Source organism: Crocodylus porosus, unplaced genomic scaffold (assembly GCF_001723895.1).
Source record: "Crocodylus porosus isolate Cpor-Errol unplaced genomic scaffold, CroPor_comp1, whole genome shotgun sequence".
Taxonomy (NCBI): Eukaryota; Metazoa; Chordata; order Crocodylia; family Crocodylidae; genus Crocodylus; species Crocodylus porosus.
This window is the reverse complement of record NW_017728906.1, coordinates 194,923,849-194,942,909: the sequence shown is the minus strand read 5'-3', so window position 1 is coordinate 194,942,909 and position 19,061 is coordinate 194,923,849. Positions and strand designations below refer to the sequence as shown.

General features: G+C 42.9%; 1 long non-coding RNA gene across 1 annotated transcript in view; it reads right to left on the bottom strand.

Annotated features, from left to right (window-relative positions):
- Positions 1-18,852, bottom strand: part of LOC109306818 — a 515,505-nt gene extending 496,653 nt beyond the window's left edge. The window contains exon 1 of the long non-coding RNA XR_002100123.1: positions 18,795-18,852. This is a non-coding gene — a long non-coding RNA (uncharacterized LOC109306818). The remainder of the gene's footprint in view (positions 1-18,794) is intronic.
- Between the last annotated feature and the right edge of the window lie 209 nt (positions 18,853-19,061).

The window sequence follows — 19,061 nt, the reverse complement described above, 5'->3', positions numbered from 1 at the left end:
AGGCTGAGTTTTGGGAGGAACGTTTCAGCTGAGACAGGTTAGTCATTTCCAAAGAATAAGGTAAGGGAAAAATAAGTTGTGTTAAAAAAAATATCGTACAACTGTTTCACTGAGAAGTCCCAGCAGCCCCTTGCATTACAGCAGGGACTTGACATTTGGCAACAGGGGCAAGAAGGGACTTGGATGCCTTTTGCAGTCCCAGTTTAAGAGTACAGCATAGGAATATAGGGAGAAAATCAGGAAGCCAAGGCATGAATAGAGATATAGCTAACCAGGGACATTAAAGGCAACACTAAATTTTTTGTTAGGAGTAAGAGGACAGTGTAGGTCCCTTAGTGAACATGTACAGCAACCTAGTAATGGATGATACAAAGAAGGCTGAAGTATTTAATACCTTTTTTACTTCGGTCTTCACAGATAAGGTCAGCTACCAGATGACAATCGCACGTGGTAGCACACATAGTGAAGGAGATAATCAGCCTAGAGTAGAGGAAGAATAAGTTAGGGATCATTTACAGAAACTGGATGTTTTCAGGTCGGCAGGGTAGGATAAGGTACGTCCTAGAATATTCAAGGAATTGGCTGAGATATTTGCAGAGCCACTGGCTTTGAAAACTTGTACAGGTCAGGCAAGGTCCCAGATGACAGAAAAGCAGAAAATATAGTGCTAATCTTTGAAAAAGGGAAGGAGGAGAATCCAGGGAATTACAGGCTGATGAGTCTGACCTCAGGACCTGGAAAGATCATGGAGCAGGACATCAAAAAGCCTATTTTAAGGCAAGCAGAGGATAACAAGGTGATCAGGAACAGCTAACATAGAGTAAGTCACGCTTGATGAGTTTGATTCTCTTTTACAAAAAGATGAAGGTCTTTATAAATGGTAGGGAAAGCAGTGGACATGATATACCTTGATCTTTAGCAAGGCTTTTGACACTTTTTTTCAGGACATTCTCATAAGTAAGGTAGATACGGTCTAAATGAAAGTATAGCAAGGCAGATATATGGTTGGATATATAAGATAGGATCCTTTTGCTCAAAGAGAAGTCATCAATGACTCAGTGGAAGGAGAGATTGAGTGAGACACCCCAGGGGGTAGCCCCAGCCAGGGGCATGTGCAGCTAGGGTCACTTCCTGCATATAAACCCCTGACCTAGAAGAGGAGGTGCCTGGGCAACCTGACCCAAGGCTGCTTTGGTGCCCTCTTTGGCTGACTTCTTAAAGCTTTGCTTTCTGTTTCAGACTCAGCCCGTCCCTCTCTATCTGATCTCCTTTTTCTTGACTTGGTTCATCCCAGGACTTCACCCGTGGATTGACCTTCCGGTTTCCTAATCCAGTTTGATCTTGGATTCTGCTTATCTATCTGAGGCCTAGCCAGTGTCTTGATGCTGGAGTGGCCCCAGACCTAGCTGCCCAGGTCCTGGCGTGACAGGATGGTACAACTGTTAGAGAACTAGCCGGGAATTTTTTTAACCAAAGCTCGATTTCATTTTATGCTACGGACTTTGTATGTAGCCTTCAGCACCACTCTGGGTTTGCCTACAGTTTGACAGCAATGAGGACAGGACTGAGCACACCCCACATACTTATACCTGCTGATGTGCTCCAACCCCAGAAGTACACTGGTGAGGATTCCTCTGACTCATCTCCAGCAGCTGTTTTCAGGCACCGGGACACTGAAGGCTCAAGACAGTCTCTTTGGTACGCTTCCCAGATCGGCCACAGCCTGAAGGTCTAGATAGCAGTGTAGGTTGGGGCTGTCTAGGACCCGAGGCTGTCATGCTGCAGATAACCCATCAGGGAACTGAAGCAGAGACATCCTGTTTAAACTGTGGTCAACAATACTTCTGCAGTGCAGAAGGGTGTTGTGAGAATAAGGTACATTAAACATTGTGAGGTAGCTGAGCACGACTAAATCACAGACTACATAATAACCTCAGCTAGATGCATTTTATTTCCATACCTAAAAGGCTCACCTCTTACCCCCATGCCTTGTCATCAATGTGCTCCAATGTGCAGAGCATTCACAAGAACAAACATCCTAGAGAAATCGTTTTCTCATGGGCTAAAGCTGTCTTAAGGGCTTAGAAGGGCTGGAAAACAGCATCAACATTTACCTTCCACCAGCCTCTAGACTACCGTCACTGTCACTTGAAATGCATGACATACAGCGCACTGTTTTGTTTCAGGGTATTCTTCGCGGAGATGACTTGTCTGCTACGACAGTGCAGGGCATCCATTGAGGGTATTCTTTCCAGGAATGCAAGCTTAGATACTTAGCTTGTAAAAATCAGCATAGCTCTGTTAACTTCAGTCGCACCATCCATGTTTACAGCAGCTGAGAATTTGGCCTGGAGTTTCTAATGGCTTGATTTTTTTTTCCTCTTATAGTAATTCCTGAATCAGAGAGGCACACGGACGGCTTCAGATCAGAATGTTTTCCATTTGCATTTTAATACATCTGCAAGCGGACGGGAAGACCTGAATCAAAACCTACACTGGTGTTGCTTTCCTATAGACTTCCATAGGAACATGAGACAGCTATCTCACTAGGTAGCTATTTGATATAGTTACAAAGCAGTGTGCCCCAGAAATATCTTTTTCTGTCATATTTATAGTAATTATGTCAAATGCTGACTTTAAATCGAGTTGATTACCACAGGGTTGTGCAAACACACAGTTTGACATGTTCACAAGTTGCAATTACTGTATACTGAATGTAATTATCCAGAATGCATAACTCTAGGGGAAGCACCATATGCTAAATACACCTTGCTTGAAGTTCACTGTTCTTTATGCTTCTCAAACTTGAAAATGCCATGAATTCAGCCTATGGATTAAATATCTACCAAACACAAACTGAACGACCGTAAGATTTTTGAGTTTTACAAGTGCAAAAGGAAAAGAAATGGCCAATTTACTAAACAGGCACACAAATGTAAATTAACAGTTGTTTAATTAAAAAAAAACCAAACCTTTTTGGCTTCTTGTCAAGATCTAATGCAACAATGTTTGGTCTGCAGTGAGCATTTATCGTATAATTTAGTTAATCTAAAAATAAACTTCTCTAATGGAATAAAGTAAAGGCTGACTTAAGTTTTAATATCTGATATTGGTCTGTTCAGGTTCATATACTAAATATTTGTATAACATTTTGAGCACGTAATATAATTCATTAACAGTTGGAGAATGGCAGAGACAGCAAGGTAATATTTTGTGGTGTTATTAATTCTGGCAGTTAGAGGCTGCCTTATGCTTTGAGATCATGGAGACTTAGTGGTGTTTAAAGTTAATCCTCTCTAATACAACTGTGTGTGTTTCCACTTTCTGTCAGGTCAAACATGTTCTCATTAAGATCACATCTCGTTTTACGAGGGTAGCTGTGCTAAGCCAATTGTCCTTTCCGAATTCCAACTCTGGTAGTCGCGGCCAAATCCCTCCTTCAGTTATTAAATCACACATTTTGATTTCTTTCCCAGTTGGAAACATTCCCGATTGCTTCATTCTGCTGGGGAGTGAAATCAGTCCTATATTTAACGAAGGGCACATATCCATTTGTTATATTTGGGGTGAATACAATGCAGACACAATGGAAGCTACTCGTTCTTCTCTCCCCTTAAACCAGGTGTGGCCAACCTGTGCATGTGGGCCACAAGTGGCACAGGCAGCTTGTGTGCGTGTCATATAGTAGACAGAGGAAAAAGCAGGGAGAACAGCAACCGATAAGGGAGGAAGCAGAAAGCAGAGCAATAGGTAGGCAGGGAGCATAGGGCAAGGAGAAGAAAGCAGAGTAACAGTCTGAGCAGCAGAGGGGAACTGGAGAAGGGTGCACGGGTTACCTTGTGGCACATCTGCCAAAAAGGTTCGCCCCTACTGCCTTAAAGAATGACATATGTCCTTTCTGCCACAGTGTGATGAGATAATTCCCATTCTTGATATAGAGCAGGAAAAAAAAACAAAACAGCTTTTCAACAGGTTTAATGATTAGTTTGTTTTGACCTTCTGATTTAAGCATCGATAGCCGTCCAATTTTTTTTCATGTCCAGATAAATAGGCACTTCATATGTACATTACAGCATTTTCTTTATGATTACTTGGCAAGAAGTGTTGTAATAGTCAAGCAAAGGAAAGAAATTATATATCCTCACAGTATTTCTTAATTACTAAAGCCTTGACACCAGGCTGAACCTCTCTAGTGTGCTTCATGATTGAATGTTTTACTACTGTATCCTTGACTGATACACACTCAAAAAGGGTAATCAGAGTGACACCTCATTCATTATGTAGATAGAAATATGACCTCTGTGCCCCATGTATAATCCTGATAGTTGCTCTCCTGATTGACTCCCATTTGTATGCTATCAAAAAAAGAAATGATGAAATAAAGGATCAAGGGTGGGAAAGCGAAAGCTCTAATAACACCAGTTAGGTTTCAACCTTTGCTAGAGGTTGGGTGGAAATGTGGGTAGTAGCAGAAAAATGGCTTGACTGCTGGCCACTTGGTTACATGCCAGGTGAGGTACAGGATAGATGTTGCCATTCCCTTTCATCTACTTATACGGACTCCCAGAAAGAAAATGCTATATAAATGTGAGAATTCATATTTGTGCACCCAAAGGGCATCTGCAGTTGACAGGTACGCCAATGAGGTCTGGACAGAAATGTGAGTTTGTCAACCTTCCAGGTTGACTGGAAAGTACAGAAATTTAAAATGATTTCTAACGACCGGCAATTGGAACTACTTTTATTTATATGGAATGATAGGTTCTTCTCTCTTTCCTTCTGTCTCACTCATGGAGGTACTTCCATTTATTTTCAGGTACATTTGAGCAACTTTACATATATGAAGGTCCTATTTTTTCTGGACATTTGAAAAACAGCTGGTTTGGTTGAAGCTACTTATGTGCATACACTTAATTATATGACCTTCAGATGTGGTATGTGTTGGGAATAGCTGCACTGCTTAATTTTGGAGAGAGAGAGAGAGAGAGCAATTGGGGGAGAGTAGATAATGGAGCTATAAAAGCAATGAAAAGAATAGAGAAAGGGATAGGAATAAAAAACAGATGCTGTCATCTATTCTCTCTCATAATACAATGCTACCTTACAGTATTTTGGATCAGACTCAATGTTGATACAAGGGAAATTATATTTCTTGTTGAACAGTTGGTAGGCCTGTGTGTGTCGGCAGCAATCTTATCCAGCTTCAGATCCGGCCACTTCGGATGGCGGCGAGCCGATCGGGAGCTCTGGACCGGGTTTCCGCCTCGATCCGGCCAAAGCTTCAGAGCTGCCTTGAAGATCCGGCCATAGGGTATAATGGGGAATTAATGAAATATCTATAACTTTGTTGTTTTCTGTCCAATTTGGATGAAACTTGCCCAGATGGTAGCCTCTGCTGAGAGCATACAACCTGTCAAGCTTCAAGAAGATCAGTGCAGGGGTTTGGGGGGAACTGTACCCCAAATTCTTGAAAGCCAAACTCATGTCATGGCTGTGTTACAACACAGGGGGGTCAAACCTGCAGAGGTGGTAGCTCTTGCTGAGGCCACAAAGCCTGCCGAGTTTCAAGGAGATAGGTGGAATGGTTTGGGGGGAACTGCACCTCAAGCTGCAGACAAGCAAAACTGATGCCATGGGTGACCCTGCGTATGTTAAGGTGCAGCGGGGTGACAGCTGCAGGGATGGTGGCCCCTGCTGCGATGCTTGCCAGCTGTGAAGGAGATCGGTGCGGGGGGTGCTAGGGCCCTGCACCCCTAGCTACTGATGGACAAAACTTGTTCCAAGACTGTGTCTGTCTCCGGGCAGTTGATTGTCAGTATTGAATCTTTCCTCTCCTTAGCCTGGTTTTGTAGGTGTTAATTGATGCTCCTTAAGTCATTATGTAGTAGCTGGGCCCTGTGTATGGAGCTGGCCCCTGGTCCCTGAGCGAATCATGATTGATTGACTGGTAACTGGGAACACAGGAGCTTAGCGGCCGGGCCTGCAGTAGTGTCTTCCCTCCCCGCCCCAGGACAGACACAGTCAGTGGCCTCAGTAAGAGCTACCACTCCTACAGCGTTCACCCTGCTATGTTGTAATGCCTAGATGTGACATGAGTTTTGCTTTCAAGAATTTGGGGTGCCATTCCCCCTAAACCCCTGGACCTATCTTCTTGAAATTTGCAGGCTTCGCCCTCTGCAGAATCTACCACCCCTGAAACTTTCATCCAAATCAGACAAAAACCAACAAAGTTATAGATATTTAATTGTTTCCTCATTATACCCTATGACCAGATCTCTGAGGTGGCTCCAGAGTGCTTTGGGAAGCCAAACAAGTCAGCGCTTCGACCTGGATGTGCTGCTTTGGACCCCAAAGCGTCCAAAGGCTCACACAATCCTAATAGTTGGTACCTCATACACCATGACAGTTGTCCATCCTTGTGCTAACCCCATTCTCTCTACTTTATGAACCAAGAGTATTACAGCATGCTATTGCCAGACAAGAATTTGAGAGGTTTTAAAGCACTTCACATTAAGCTAACTCTGCCGCCACTGAAGTTAATAGGAGATACAGCAGTGGCCTCAGTATGAGCAGACAAAGGGCAATGCTGGATGCTCCTAATGATCCCATCCACTATATTTATCCTAATTGTAAATGGTAACAAGGCTGTAAACTAGAATCCTGACTACTTAAACAGTGAAAAGGGATCTGTAGCTATTTTTGAAATGTCAGATAGGTCTTAAAAACAACAGAGAACATGCATTAGTGTGCAAATGCATGCATTTATTTTGGAATCTGTGAAGTCTCCAAACCTGCTGTGCTTAATTTCAGGGTTGTGTGTTTCACTGAAAGGAAAACCAAAACCAGTTTTCCATTTCAACTGGAAAAGAATATAGGAAAATGAATCCATAATCTCTACAGTTGCAGCTTATCAGTTTTAAAAAATAATGCTGATTGTTTCCAAATCAATTTTTCTTCCTATAGTTCTAGGGAATCACTCACCAAGTTTAGACTATATTTTTTTAGTACATTTTTCATTGCTTTTGGACTTGCATTCACTGTTGCAACTGACATTTAGCCCCCAAAAGGTTTCTTTAAAAAAAAAAAAAAGAATATATTTGACCTGCAAATTTCAAATATGACACTAAAATTACATTGCTAGTCATGTAGGACCTGATCTCCCTCCCTGTAGCCTGTGGACAAACTTTCATTGATTTCACATGCAGATGGACTGGGCTTCTAGATAGGTAATGGGAACAAGGTCATCAAACTTAAGTAAGTGACAAAAAAAATGCAATTCTGCATACTGCCCTGAGAGGTTTTTTATAGACTCTGCAGGCCTTGGATTATCCACTGGGGGGGGGGAGGAAAAGAAGACAATCATTTCAGTTCATGAACAAATCTGAGAATTTTTCAATCTGCTTGTGCACAATGCATGAAGGAAGAAAGAGTTGATATAGCTTTACAAAGTTTATTTATGGGTATGTTGTCCAAGCCTGTAATATGTTCAGGGAATCAGAGAAGACAGAATGCATCCCCTTTGCTTTTCAAAGTCTACACTGGAAAACAAATTTGCACTATCCTCTCTACCTACAGGTAGGGAAAGAAGACTCCCTCTTGGCAACTGGAGTTGACTGGTATCAAGGGGTAGCCCAATGTAAGTCACATACTTTTTTGAAAAACGGTAATCATATCCCTCCATAAGTTGTATGGAAAAGAGCTCCAAAGACTCTTGAGGATGCTCCCCACAACCCACCAACAACTTTTAGTTTGCAGTCAGCTAAGCCCAAGGACCATTAAGCCACCAGCGTTGAAAACCTACACTGTTGAAGTCAGCGGGAGTTTTGCTGTTAACTTCAAGAGGGCCAAGATGGCATCCCCAGTACTTCCATGTTCCAAACAGTCAGTCAGAGCATGCGGTGTCATTAAAATGTGGAATGCATGGCCTGCATTTCTTAACCAATGTCCCCCAGTGTTGTCCTTTACATGTTAAAGGGTAAGTATGACAACATAAACCTCTGTGGCACCCTGTGGTACCTGATGGATCAAGGAAATCTGAGGAAAAGAGAGACTGCCAGAATCGCTCCATCACAGTCTTTTCACTGACCTTTCACAAAATCGGAACATAAAGTAATGGGCAAAGTTTAATCAGATGGCCACCATCAAGAGTTGGTTTACTTGGCTTTGACTTTACAAAGGATTCTTCAGTCTCAACTAACAGTGAAGCCTATTTATTTTCCTTCTAGCCTTCAGGATGATGAAGGTCCAACTAACACAGTGTAGTACCTCCATAACTTCACTACATAAGGCCATAACCCAAGCACTGAATATTCAGAGTGAAGCCTTTCCCCACTGATTTCCACAACAAAACTCCCATTGACTTAGGCAGGCCCAGGATTTTGCCCTCAACCTTGGCTCCCCACAACAGCGTTATGTGTTCCTTGCAGATGACATTTCAATCCAATTCCACAAAGCAATACAAATGTCTAGTTCTGCAAAGCAACATGACCATTTTTCACTCCGAGAAAAACTCCATGTTGTAACGGAGCGAAGGCAGCTGTGATTCACCAAACTGTCAACCACTCAAGATAATCCCAGCAGCAAGATTTTGCAAATGCTAAGAGGCAGGTGAAGAAACTTTCCACTGTGGTCTTCAAATGGGGACCCAGCCAAACAGCTGCTTACATAAAATATATATTCACTAGAAGCCTACTTGCTGCAGAGAATGTAAGTAGCAGTAGATGACAGACAAAATGATAAAGGATTAACTTCCCAAAGCAGAGCTGTCAAGGAGCAGATGGAGTGAAACTCAGGTTACTGGTTACACTTCACTTCTGCCAGCGTTAGACAAAAAATAGCATTTAGAGAACATTGGTGCAAGGCAGTGGCTCACATGCCATTATGATTAAGTAACGAGTCCTTACCATTCCAATCTGTATTGTCAGAAGTCTCCCTTCCTGCCTCTGCCAGCCCTTTCTCCTAACGAGCAGGGACACTGATCTTGGCTCTGATACTCTGACCCCCTACTGACAGCCTGACAGGCTGACTTCACTGTAATGGATGTGCACTTTCCTTTTCACCTAATTAGTTACATTTTATGGTAGTTGGTGTGGAACAACAGCATTAGCTCCAGCTCCAGGAGGGTCATACTTTGGCTCTTATTTTAAAGGAGCTAATGAATTAGTTTAGCCACAACATCTCATACAGTGGTAGCTGCACCTCTTAATTAACAGGAAAAGTTTATTATAATTAATAAATTATCTTGAAGGCACAAGTCATTCCAGGATTTCAAAGATGGAAATGAATGCACCCGACGGAAACACAGATATGCAAAGTTGAAGGGGAAATAGGGCCTTTTGCCTATAGGTTATGCCAGTCATACCGGAAGTATTACCATCTCAGTGTTTTATTAGGTTGCAAATTTAATTGCTGGTTCAGTCCAGGTTCTAGAGGATGAAAACTGCCGATTACAAAAGTACTGCTACCAGAGATCATTTTCATGTCAGAAGTCTTAGCAGAGGCCACAGATCGAAGGGGCTAAGAGACTATGTTTCCATCTCATTGTTACAGGGAAGACTTCAAGCTGTTCTTGCTGGGCAGGACAGGCATCTCGCACTGCTCTCGATCACCTATGCTCCACCCATGCAAGAGAACACCCTGCAGAAGCTAAGAGCCTGTCATTCTTTTAAAACACTATTATTAATATTATTATTAATATTATTCACAGAAGGAGTTTTGCAATTCAATGCAAAAAAACAAACAATTTTTTCATTAGTTATACATTGTAATTAATAATAGTGTGCAACAGCTTTTAAGTCTATGTGTTGGCATTCTTTCCGAATTTCAGCTCCTTTAGGGTCTAAGTGCACTGAAGCCTATGGAAAGACATGGTTGATTTCCTGAGCTTTATATTATGTCCTACATAAACTGTTTTAAATGTCCCTGTCCAGAGTAAGATTTAACTGTGAATAACAGAAAGCCCTGAGTTCTAAGTGCAATCTGCGTGCTTAAAAACTTGCATCCAATTTAAAAAAAACCAAAAGGTAATATACAATTTGCAAAAGAAACATAAAGACAATTTGAAACAAAGGAGACAAATAGCTTATCAAATTCTCATATCCCTTATTTGCAAACTGCTAGAGAGAGCAATACACATTTTTGTTGTAGGATTTGTGCATTTCTAAGCAATGGCATTAGTAGATGTATATCCTCAACAGAAAATTAAGATTGAGACAATCTATCAGATTACTCAATTTATCTTTCTGCCATTCCATGTTTATTCAGTGTAATACATATTCTTGTCATATCCAGAATAATACAACAAGAGAAGGAAATAAATTAGCAATATACACAAGAGGGAAACATAAGCAGCCAGGTCACTTGCTTACTTATTTAAGGGGACCATTTTTACCCTGATATATTCATAGAAGCATCAGTAGAAAGCATATCACTAGAAGAAAGTGTACTTTTCAGTCTTAATTGTCTAAACTTGGATGCCTACAGGGAAGATCCCATGTCCATACCTGAGCACCTAAACACAGTGAATCTGACTTTCAAAACTGATGAGCACCTCATCCAGGTCAAATCAAAGGGACACAGGGACCTTTCAAAATCAGGTGACCACAAGGCATCTGCATTTGAAAGTAGGGTTTTTTTTTCCTTAATAAATTATATATATATATATATATATCTTAACACTTGGTAATTAGGGACCCAGTCCTCAGTTGCAGCAGAATTATGGACTGGCAAACTTTAGGAGTGAGATGGTGTAGAGGTCACATTTTGATGCCCTTTCTCCCCATCTCTTTGAAAGCGAGTTTGCACCTTGTGCAAAACACAGCATCCTCAGGCTGCTCTGACTTGTATCGACATCTGTTGCAATATAAGGGTTGTTTCCCAAATCAGTATTCCCAGTATACAAAGCGTTGTGCCTGCCTGTGTAGGGAACCATTTTCTTTTAAATGCATTTTGCTGAAGCTTTATCATTGCAATGGTGGTAACACTGAAGTACTTCACTCTTCTAGATTAGAAATGGGCCAACACATCTTGCCACATTAAATGGTCTCATTCAGTCTCAGAGCTAGATTTTTCACAAATGTTCCTTCTGATTCCCAAGTGATCTCAACTAATGAGTGGTAGTTTAGAAAGCTACAAGTAACAACATGGTATACCAATCTGTCTACCAGGTCAACACAGCTTCCAGCAGGACTGAGAAAACAAACACAGGCCTGATCAATTGAAGTGTTAAGGTTGGGGTATTTCTGGTTTTTTGCCTTAACCGTTTGATGGTGTTCACTTTCAGCGTGAACATAGCTGCGCTGTTACCATTCCAGTCTCCCCAGTACGGCTGCTGCAAATGTCTGGATCTTTAATCATGATAGGGCACATCTATATGTGGATAAATGCACCATAATTATGGAGCATTTAGTTTAGTGCCTATTTTTACAGGTACTAAACAAAATGCTCAGTAATTGGCACTACTGCACATTAGCGCTGGCGCATACTTTTTCATAGATTTCATAGATTTCATAAACATTCGGGCTGGAAGGGACCTTGGAGGATCATCAAGTCCAGCCCTCTGTTTTTAAGTGATGCTAACATGCGGTATACTCATTCTACTGTAAATTAGCATTTTTTCCCGTGTTGTGCTAATGTGCAGTAGAATTAGTCTACTGCACCATTAGTGTCTTGTATAGACATGTCTACAGGCCACGTCCAGACAAGCGTGGTTATGCAGTATGTGGTGTTGCAGACACGTCTGCAGTGCCGCATACCACACATTTAGTTGTTCTCTGAGCTGCAAGGGAACAGTATGGAGGGTTGTTTTGACCCCTTGATGTGGGAAAAACGTGGAGCAGCTCACATGGGTGCAGTGCACACGGCTTAAAAGTGGAGCCAGGCCAGCTGGAGCCATGCTGTGGCTACCAGCCAGGCTTTGCGAGGCAGGATCACTGCTGCTGCAGCCCCGGGAGGCCCCCAGGTAAGGCTGCTGGCGCCAGCACACTTGTTGCCCCAGCCTCCCCTACCCCACCTGGAGTAACTTGCAGTGCCAGAGCATGTATGGCGCAGGTGTTCCCCAAGGGTAACTAGTGGTGGCACAAGGTGCACCACTGCTAGATATCACCGGTGAAACAAATGCCCCTGCCACGTGTGGATGCAGCCATGGTATTCTAATATGGCACTGAAGAGGAAAGCAGTTGCTGTCAGGAAAGACTGAAAACAGAGGCAGCCTTTTTTTGCATCAGTTTATCGTCCAGTTCTATAACGAGGAGGCTATTCCCTGCAGGCTGCTCATTAATTAATGAAATTTATGAGTAGAGAAGAACTACTGGCATGCAGAGACATACCGTACAGGTGAATGGTGGTCTGCAATTTGCAGGTAATGAACATATTTACAAAAGGAGGCATATGAATAAAGTAAATGATCTGTAAGGGATATTTAATAAAACAATAAGTTCCTCAGCCCCAGCTTGAAGCCACTGAATTGTAGCTCACAGCTCAGCTGAAATCTCTTAGAAATTAAGCTGTTGCAGCATGTCAGGCTGCAGCCAGATCAGAACCCAGGACCAGAGCAAGACGTAGCACTGGCGGTTCAGCAGGTGGTACTTTCTCCCCTGAAAGCAATTCAGTGTTTTGCACTGATTCAGAGGAATTAGCAGAGAACTGAACTGAACCTGCAAGAAGAAACACTGTCCCTTCAGACTGTTTGGTCTCAGGAGGGGCAGGGGGAAGAGAAGGGAAGAGTTCCCGGATAACCTGCCCCATCTTGACCTATTCCCATCTTGACAGACCTGCTCTGCCCTCCATGAGTTTTTCAAATGGCTCTTTCACCATAATGGGAGCATGCCCTGGTCCATAATGTTCCTCCTCCTGAAGACTTATGGATTGAAGGAAGAGTGTGGCAGCAGCAATCCCTGCAGATCAGTGGGGATAGGGAGAAATGTCCTTCTCAGGCACCACCTATACCTCTACCAAATCAGATTCAGAGATGCTCCATAATCATTAGATAGTATTTCTGGATCGAGGAGTATCTGACAGGAGCTAAACATACCTGGAAGTCATTGTCATTACCTAAATAATGTATTTTATTTATCTATATCTATAGATCTATATCTATATACATATATAGAGATAGCTATCTATCTATCTATATCTTATGGACCACATTCTAATATCCTTTCTAGTCACTCCTGTTGTTCATTAAGCAAGTAAGTGGCCAAATTCGAGGGTTCATTGGACTGTAAAACATTCTCCTGGCATAACTGACTCCTGCACTCCCTCTGGTGTCAGAGACAGGCTGGATGGGAAGCATCAGGCAGAGATGTTGGGGGCTTCTCCTTTGGAACAAGCTCCTTCAGGAACCTACATAAGTGGCATATGTTTAAGCAGCCCCAAACATCGGTAATATGGGACAGGCCCGTGCTGCCAGTTGCAAGGAGGAATCAAATCCTGTGAATTTCCCAGAGTGCTGTGACACTATGAATGAATAATAAAGGCTTTTAGAATTAGACAACAATATTCCTCAGATTTATCTGACAACAGTATTCCTACACAGGCTAAAACAGACAGCATTTGCTATCAGCTGCTTTCATTATTCCACCCTTCCCTAAGATATTACTTTTCTTGCCTGTGCAACAGCAGTGTCTGATGCATCTTTCCTGACATGTAATATGAAGCAAGCAAGCCCCTGTTCAAGTCTAAGCGCCCCATGCAGTGTCTTTTCTGTGACAGAGCCGGAATGTCAGTGATGTTACTTATAATTTATAATGCCTTTCGCCCACTGCTATGATGACTGAAGAGCAAGAAGAAAGTCAAGCAGTCTGCCCAAGGTCAAGAGAGTGGTTTCAGTAAGTGATTTGGAACTTACATGCAAGATATATCTGGCCGCTATCTGAAAAATAAATACAATGCATATTATATGACAAAACGTAGAACATGAGCATCTTGTTGCTCCATAAATTATCGAGTTCTATAGTGAAGTTTAATTTTAAGTGTGTGCCATTAAGAGTATATCCGGTCCACACTATAAAAGGAGCATGGCAGTAAAATTACCAGAGTAAAATATTTCACACTGATTTCATATATATACTAGACTTTTTTGGATGTGCTTATTGGCACATGGCATGATGTTGCACTAAGGTGGCTATGGCACCACTGCCATGTGTTTCATCGTGGTGTCCCCTTGCATGGTCTTTTAACAGCATAAATAATCTCAGATAGACGAGAAGCTCTTTAACATATGAAGAGACAGTAATTGGATCCTGGGGTCCTGTCTCTGTCAAAGGAGGTATGCCCTTCACATTTTATAGCATTATCAACAAGAGTTGATAATGCTATAAAATCTCATGCTTGTGGGTATTTTTCTAACTTCACCAGCTCTTGGAACCATGTGAAAGTCTCAGCTTGGATTAAAAAAAGGAGGATCCAAAACTAGTTCATCTTTAAGAAGCCAAACTGGTACTTAGGCATCTAAATTTGAACCTATTCTGCTCAGCCCAAATCTCTGAAAAACTGTTAATACAAAGGAAGGTAGGTGTTTCATAGTGGCTTCATAGTAGCTAAGGTCAGGAGGGACCTGAACAGATCATCTAGCCTGACCCCCTGCCACAGGCAGAAATGATTGCTGGGTTCACAAGACCCCAGACAGGTGATCATCCAACCTCCTCTTGAATTTGCCCAAGGTAGGGGCGAGGACCACTTCCCTGGGAAGTTGGTTCCAGATTCTGGCCGCCCTAGCTGTAAAAAATTGCCTTCTGATCGCTAACCTAAACCTATTCTCCATCAGCTTATTACCATTGTTCCTTGTCACCCCAGGTGGTGCTGGGGAGAAAAGGGCTCTACCTATTTGTTGTTGATCTCCCCTGATGAGTTTGTAGGCAGCCACCAGGTCCCCCCTCAGCCTCCTCTTGCCGAGGCTGAACAGGTTCAGGTCCCTCAGTCTCCTCGTAGGGCCTGTCCTGCTGCCCTCTCACCAAGCGGGTGGCCCTCCTCTGAACCCTCTCCTAGGCTGGCCACGTCCCTTTTGAAGTGCGGCGCCCAGTACTGGATGCAGTACTCCAACTGCGGCCTGACCAGTGTTGCATAGAGGAGGAGCATCACCTCTCTGAACTGACTTGAAATGCACCTTTGGATGCGTGACAAGGTATGGCTGGCCTTGCTGGCTGTGGTCTGGCATTGGCGCCTCATGTTCATCTTGGAGTCAATAATGACTTCAAGATCCCTTTCCACCCTTGTGCTTTCAAGAGAGGAACTCCCCAGCCTGTGTGTATGCTGTGGATTCCTTCTCCCGAAGTGCAGCACCCTGCATTTGTCTACTTTGAACCCCATCCTATTCTCATCTGCCCACTTTTGTAGTCTAAATCTAGTTGCAGCTTCTCTCTCCCTTCAAGTGTATCCACCTCGCCCCACATCTTATTGTCAGCAGCAAACTTGGAAAATGTGCTTTCAACCCCCTTGTCCAAGTTGCTGATGAAGATGTTAAACACTGTGGGATTGAGCCCTGGGATTGAGCCCCCAAGTGTATCCTTGTCCTCCTTGCTGCTTTTTGTGACTTAAACTCAAGGCTAAGATGGAGGTGTCTTTCAAATGATGACTCACTGATGTTTTCTCAGGGGCTTGAGCAAGATGGAATAGGACTGCGCTCAGAAAACACGACTTCAACATCTTAGAAATGAAAGAGGATTTAGGCTTAAAATTCTAGCCCTCGCACCTGTAAATCCTAGAAGCTGGAAGGCAAATTAAAATGAAAATCTCATGACTACTGAAATCTGTCTGATAGGTTTGGTTTTCTTTTCTTCTGTTTTTTGGAAGGGGTTCTGTCTGATTCAGAGCAAGTATGCGGAGGCCCGAGGGCCCTGGCCCTCCTCGGAAAGAAGGCCATCACCTGAAATGCATACCACTTTTCACATGTCCATCATGGCAAAAATAAAAGTCGGCGCCTATGGTTTGGTTCATGAACTTTGGAAATACTGGTCTGTTGGGACGGAGACTATCACTTACCATATGATTGGACAACCGTTAGCATAATGAATTCTCAAAATGGTTCAGACCTATAGATGTTAACAACAATAAGCAACAAGGACAAAAAGTGTGGCGCTCCTCCTTTACCAGGTATATTCAGCAAGTGTGGTAGAGAGGGAACCTGTCTTTGGTCTTCGTGTGTACACATACATCTTTGAGTTATATACAAGACTCTACTTACCCCACTGTGAAGAGAGTGGGGAGAGGATGCATTAACTTCATGCTACAGACAACAGACACAGTATGCACATAAACCATACAGCCATGGGCGAGTGGAACTAGAGCTGCTTTCTCTCCTCTCCAACAGCCAAAGTCTTTGCTATTTAAATGAAAGGCAAACTCTTTCAACTGGAAGTTTAAGTCTGGAGTCCAATGATTAGAGGGAAACATCTCTTTCTTTCTCACACTCTTACTGTTTCGCACACATGCGCACACACAGAAGTGTGTGTATCTAGTAAGCAAGCTGATGTAAGTATGATTGTACTGATGCCTTTTGTATAGCTGGAATTCCAAATTCACATTCATAGTGAATCGGTTAATATAATGAGCCCCTAAGTAAGCCCTCGCAGGGCCAAAACGCCACGCAACCTGAAGGAGATACAAAGCCTTGACAGCCTTGTAGGGCAGGGGGAGGTAATAAAGAAGGATCTGGCACTGTTGAGTGAAAGAGCAAATAAATGGCAGATGAAATTCATTGTAGATAAATGTAAAGTGATGCACATGGTAAAAAAGAATCCAAAATATACCTATACTATGATGGGCTCCACATTAACTGTTACCATACAGGAAAAAAGATCTGGAAGTCACTGCAGACAGTTCGCTAAAAACATCTGCTCAGTGCTCAGGGGCCATCAAAAATGCAAACAAAATGTTAGGAATTATCAAGAAAGGAAAACAAAAAGTATCATTCTGTATATCCCTTTATGAATCCATGGTGCATCCAAACCATGCTTACTGTGCCCAGTTTTGGTCCCCATACCTCAAAAAACAATACAGAAGAACTAGAGACGGTACAGAAAAGGCCAACAAAGATGATTAGTAGTATGCAGGGGCTTCCAGATGAGAACAGACTAAAGAAACTAGGCCTATTCAGTTTAGAAAAAACGACACCTGAGGAGGGACGTGATATGGGTTTACAAATACTAAATGGTGAAGAGAAAGTAAACAACGATTTATTATTTACTATTTCTCATATTACAACAACTAGGGGTCATAAAACAAAACTAGTAGGTAATATGTTTAAAACTAGCAGAAGGAAGTTGGGGGGTCGGGTTTTTTTGGGATGGGTTGGGGATTTTGGGGGGTGGTTATTGGGTTTTTTTGGTTTTGTTTAGGGATTTTTTTGGTTGCCCACATAGCATATGATTAAAGTGTGGAACTCATTGCCACCAGATGCTGTGGCAGCTGACAGTTTGGCCAGATTAAAGGGACTGGCCTCTGAATCAGAACTTCCTAGACCTTAAATGCTGGAGGCTGCAAGTAAGAGAGGAACAGTGGGGAAAAACCTGGTCATCCCCAGTTCACTCTTCCTTTCAGCATTCACTTTCTGCCAACATATGACACAGGTCATCGGTTAAAACAAGGGATCTGGAAGGGGGACATTGCGCAGAACACACCAGCCAGCACCCACTGCCCCCTGCATGAATTGAGGGACCCTGTGGATGCTGACTTGCATGGTGATGTGAGCAGAAGAGTGACAGGAAGGCAGCCCAATATTCACCCTACCAGAGCCTCCTTCCTGGTCTTGTAGATGGCCAGCTTGACCAGAGCCAGGAGGAGATTGACCAGGAAGTCCTGGGGTTCGGTGGGGCCACAGATGGGGAGTGCATAACAAAAAAGGTGCAGGGGAAAGAGCAGCCAGAAGCTCAGCAGGAGGCTCTGGAAGAGATGGAAGAGGGGCTGCACCCTGATGCGCTCAAGGTGGGAGTGCACCAGGGTCTCCCCCTGTTGGCACAAGGATGTGTGACATAGACCTATTTGCAGTTTAGGGGGCATAGGCAAAAGCCCACCAGCTGAAACTATAAGCCCCCCTTGGAAAGGGAGACTACCTGGAAAGTGACAAGGGATTCTTGGGGACAAATGATAACAGGGACAGGAGCGGAGGTCAACGTTTACATTGCATTGAGGGGAAATAAATTTAGGGGAAAGTGCAAATGCAGCCACCCCTAACCACAAACTATGCATTTCAGCTTCCCACATTTGGGGAAATTGCACCCGGAGTGCAAGGGGTGAGCCTCACCCTGGGAAAACCACCGTGGTGATCATGGTATTTCCCCTGCCAGGATATCGGGGAAGGTAGACCTGTGGCCAGACCCATTAAATTGCAGTTTTTATGTACTTTCTATTTCATCAGTTTTTCTCTGCTCTAGTAAAACTGGAGGTTGTATATCGAGACATACAAGGGACTGATCCTGTAAGGTGCTGACCATCTTCAGTGAATTCACAAAGGAATCAGACAGCTCCCAGGGAGGATGGCTGAATACATGCAACTAGCATGCTGAACTACAGATGCAAAGACATCTGAACTACAGGCTGTGTGTATACCCAGGCATCTGGTGCACATAAAGAGGACTCATTTCCCATCAGAGCTGACCTGTTTATGGTCTGACAGTCATGTAATAGCAAAAATTAATTGCTTTATCTACCCAGTTTGTTTGACATGGAAATTAGCTTTTCCACCTGACACACCAGTCTTCCCCGCTCCTGGTCCTTCTACCATCACTAAACCATGAATTCTTAATTGATTTTATACAGCAAAGTGAAAAACCATCTCAGTCCCTCTCAAATATGCTTACCTTAATAAACGTAGCAGGATGTTTAAATAGATCCAGTGAAAAAGTTTTGGAATGCCTAGGAAGCAAAAAGAAAAATATTCAAAGCATAAGGCTGAATCCAGAAACACCAATGTGTAAGAGGTCAGGAAAGCCATGCAGAGGACTGCTCTGTAAATTAGCATTACTTCGAAATGCATATTCCATTTCTGATTCAGTTAACTTCTGACATGAATGGAAGTTAGAAACTATTTGCTGGTCTTAATAATAATCAGCACATGAGACTTGACT